Consider the following 4,710-nt stretch of genomic DNA (forward strand, 5'->3'; position numbering starts at 1 on the left):
CCATGATGGTGAGGTGGGAGGGACCCCAATCCTCTGTTTTCAACTAGGTTGGCCCTGCTAGTGGGCCAGCCAGGTCACATGATGAGAAATTGGCTGCAATTTAATGGAGCAAGGTCCCCATATGCCTGTTTTATCAGCAATATAAGATATTAAAAAATAAAAAGGTGGGTAGAAGAGGGAGAGGAGATTGCAAATAATACTTATACTAAAAAGGATATAGAATATTTGAAGTACCTGAAAGATCCAGCACTCCTTCCCTACCCATCCGCATGCCCTGCTCCCTCCCTTTTGCACTGGGCCTCTGGAAAAAGCCATGAATTTTGAATTTGAGAGGGAAATAGGCTTCATAAAAATCCAGCCATTGCTAGCAGAGTGTCTGACATCCCTTCCCACTGTCCTGGAGACATTTCAAACTTCATCAATCAAGAAACCACCAACATTAATTCTTCTTCCTTTGGAACAAACCCTCCTTGGCTTGAATCCATGTTCTAGCAGCTAGCCTACGCCTAGCCAAAAGAGAGCAAGGCTAAAGCAGGCCCAGAAAGCCATGCTCCAGGCTTCTGCCCTGGGTAGAGAATTCCCCTGGATGAAGAAGAAATCTTTTATTAAAGCCCACCAGGGCCCTGCCTCTTTGTCTCCTATCTGTTCTGTGCCTGGATCTGTCCCACCCCCCACTTGTCTTGCAGGTCTGTATACAGTAAAGGGGGTGGGGGGAGGGTGAACATTTGGGTGGCTGGCAGGGTGGAGGGAAGAGACAAATTTTCTGCTATTCAAAACTCTTGGAAAGTCTTGGAAAAGGAGGCAAAAAGGAATACCCATGTTCCATTTCTAATCTGAATTACTGAAAGATTAGAATGGATGAATCCCCTTCCTTCCTTCCTTCCTTCCTTCCTTCCTTCCTTCCTTCCTTCCTTCCTTCCTTCCTTCCTTCCTTCCTCACTGCTCCAGCCCCAGCCAATGTTCAGAAGTGAATAATTCCACTTCTATCTCCCCTATTCTACAACATTTTCAGCTCTGTTATATGGCATCTTCCTCTGTGACTGTGTTTGGACTGTTGCTGGTGCTTTGGGAAGCATGGGGAGTGGTATTAACTATACAGTACTCTGCTTCTATTTCCAGTGTAGTGGAGTGAGGAACAGAAAGAAGGCAGAGGGGAAACCCAGTCTTTTTTTCCCCTTTCCCCTCTCTAGTTCAGGCTAGTGGACAGTACAGGCTAGCTTTGGGGGCTTTTCATTTCTTAGGTTGGTGATTGGGAGATACAACTTTCAAGGCAAGCTTGCCTTTTTCTCTCTGTTTTTGTTATTCATGGTTTATGTTGTTTAGCTTGCTCAGAGTTGGTTTTAGGTCACTTAGTTATGGAATATCCTCCTCTTACAGAGGACATACATAGAAAGACACAACACAAAGGCAAGGGTAAGCAACAACAAACCAACACTCACTCTTGAATGTGGATTCCTCTATAGCTGAATGCCAGGGAGCTCTTCCAAAATGCACTCCCCCCCAGTCCCTATACGCATTTGGCATTAAGCTTGTCCTGTTTCTATACTGTTCTCTGGTTCTTGGACAAAGTGGAAAGGCCGAGCCGTTTTGCGCTGTGTGTCCCTGGGTGCAGAGGCATCCGGGTGGTCGGGGAAGACTCTGTGCCCCACAAAACCTTGCAAGATGCTCAAGCCATTTAAAATGGCTCTCTCACCTCCCCATTCCCGTCCCGCAGTCCCGCAGTCCCGTACCCACCCCCAAGACAAAACGATGATGGGACCCTTCGTTTAGCCGGTTGGTGTTACTTTTTATAATTCTGCTGTCTTCCCCCTCCAGACGCGCAAGGCTTTTTAAAACACAGCGAGAAAGTTTCTCGACGGCTGAGGACGGCTTATACCAACACGCAGCTCCTGGAGTTGGAGAAGGAGTTCTATTTTAACAAATACCTCTGCAGACCCCGCCGGGGGAGATCGCGGCTTTGCTGGACTTGACGGAAAGGCAAGTGAAAGTCTGGTTCCAGAATCGTCGGATGAAGTACAAGAGGCAAACACAGCACAGACCCCACCGAAGGGGACCAAGACAACAGCCAAGAAGTGGGGGAAGCCGAGGACAGCCTCTCCTCCTGCGGAGGGGCGCGGAAGATGCCTTGTCCCTACCCAGCCAGCAACCACAGCAGAGAGGCTCGGAGGGCTCCAGAGCCTTACCCGACGCCCAGCTAGGGCATGGCTCCGACCATGGAGCCCAGAGGGAGCGCCGATGCTCGCACCACCTCCTCCGCCTCGTCCTCCTTCTCCTCTGCCTCCTCTCCGGGTGACGCGTTCCCGGAAAATGATAGGTCCCCTTTGTTGCCGCTGGACCCGAGCACCTTTTCGGCGAATTCCTGCTCACAGGCCTCAAGAGAGCTTTCGTCCAGCCTCCAGGGCTGCGCAGATAGCCCTGTAAGTTTCTCCCTAGAAGACCTGAACTTTTTTATCAGTACGATGTGTGCGTTAGTTCTGCTCCATTTCAATTTCCAGTAACCTCTCGCGCCCTTTCCCCGTTTATTATCTGCCTTGGGTAATATGCCCCTATAAATAATACAGAGAAGTGTATGCACAAACCACCCCCAGTTAAGCCCAGTCATTTCAAACCACTGCTTTTTAACCACCACCCTCCTATTTTCTCACAGTACTCCATGGGGAAAAAGGTATCCTTGGAGAGAAAGGTGTATCTCTTCAGTGAAATTATCGCGTTCAATAATTTCGGTCAGATTTTTTTCCAAAGGGGAAGGTATAGGTCAATAAAATTTGGATTTTACTGCAAATGCGTGGTTTGGGGTAAAGCTGGTGCCCTAGGTGTTAAAAATACAGAATATTATATAAGGAGGTTTTTATTTTTCAGCTCAAGAAAATATCTCGTTTAGACTTTGAAACATTTAAAAAAAAACAGTTTCTTTCTCCTCCTATGCCCCCATTTCTACCAAGCAGACACTAACAAATGCAGGACAAGAAGAAAATGTCCTAATGAAATTCTCAGGAACCAAAACAACATTTAGCTGTCTTAATTTAAAAATAAGAAAGATTTTGCCCCTTCCATTTAAAAGTAGACTATTTATTTAAATGCTTTAATTTAAATGTTTTAAATGCTTTAATAATAAAATGCAAATTATTTCTTGTACATTATTTTCATAGATTAAATAAATGGCTTTATAGTCTCTAAAATGCATATTCTTGTTTTATAGGCATTGAAATAAAGAATCTAATTTAGCTTTCTATCCTGTCAGTTCATTGAGATTTTATTCCTAGCAGGGTTTAAAGAATTATACTGTCCTGTAATTTAAAATTAATTTTATTTTCTGCAATTTTTGTAAAAAAAAGACTGTATTCGTATCAGTTAATTCTGTAAGATTACAATACATCAGAGATGTTTTAGAATATTTGTAACAAGTAAAAGAAAATATTTTAAAAGCAGGCTGAATAGTTGGAGATCACACACACACCCCTCTAATTTGGGAAGAATTTAAATATCTGGAGCCAGACCAGTTTGATGCCTCTATAATACACCTAGCATAAATCAGAAAGGAAGGGTAGAAAGAAAAATGGCAATATTTGTAAAACTCTTCTTAAAACGGAAGTGTATTATCAACCACCATTATAATCAACACAGCAGCAATATCACCGGGTTGTTTGGAATCTTTGTATTCTATTTTTGCTAACTTTGCTTTGTGTCTATGGATTTCCAATTCATAAAACAAACGGAAGGAGTCCCATGAGTCCCATGAGGAGAAGGGCGGGGTATAAATTAAATTATAAATAAAAACGGAAGAATGGAAATCCTAGTAGGGAGAATGGTGTCGACTGTTGAATTCTGAAGTCAACTTTTCAAATGTGCAAACATTCTGGAAGACAAAGATGTTGTAAATGAACCAAAAGAGGGAGGGGAGAAAAGAAGAAATATTATTTGCATAAAACCAAGATTTTCAACACTTTCCGTGAAGAATCAAGATCTCTCATGATCAATTCAAGATAAAACAAATCGAAACAAAAGACTATATTCTTTCTTGGGGAGGGCTGGCTTGAATATGCCTCTTCGCCAGCAGGACTCACCTAATTTCCGAGACCAGAGCCAAAAGAGTGATCAAAAAATGTTTTACGTTTAGGAAAGTTTGCTGGATTATGCGACGGAAGCCCTAGGGAAGACAAGAAACGAAACAGAAGCGCCGTGACAAACATTGTTATACTCTCACACACAGGCGGGCGTGTACACACAAATAAACCATATTACGTCTTTGTTAAATCACGGGTGTTTTCCCTAACATGGCAGAATTTGGGGACGCATTCAAGTCGCAACGGAGGGCCAAAGTAATGCGCAGAGACCCGAGATAGGGGGAGAAGGACGAAGGACCGACGCCGGAAGGTGGAGGGAAAGAGAAATGGAAACTCAACATGGCGCAGGGATGTCAGTCTGCGCGCGGGAGGGCGGAGGGGGGGGGCTACACTGCAGACCAGGCAGCCATTATAGATGGCAGAAATTGTTCTCTTACTGCGGGGGCAGCGTGGGCAGTTAGGAATGCAGGCTGTGGTTGACCAAGCTGGGAGCTTCTGACATCCTAAATTCTCCATCAGATTGTAGCTCAGCAAGATCACATAATTATGCAATGAGCTCTTTATCTAAGCATTTCTTTCTTAAATTGTATTTTGAGTATGACGGATAGGCATTTCCCCTTCGCGGAAAATAGACATATTTCGTCTC

At 44.1% G+C, this 4,710-nt stretch overlaps 1 pseudogene; it reads left to right on the forward strand.

Annotated features, from left to right (window-relative positions):
- Window positions 1–313: 313 nt before the first annotated feature.
- On the forward strand, window positions 314–2,498 carry LOC107294801 (annotated as a pseudogene).
- Window positions 2,499–4,710: the final 2,212 nt, after the last annotated feature.

This window comes from Protobothrops mucrosquamatus, unplaced genomic scaffold, assembly GCF_001527695.2.
Source record: "Protobothrops mucrosquamatus isolate PMUCROS unplaced genomic scaffold, P.Mucros_1.0 scaffold2098, whole genome shotgun sequence".
Lineage (NCBI taxonomy): Eukaryota > Metazoa > Chordata > Lepidosauria > Squamata > Viperidae > Protobothrops > Protobothrops mucrosquamatus.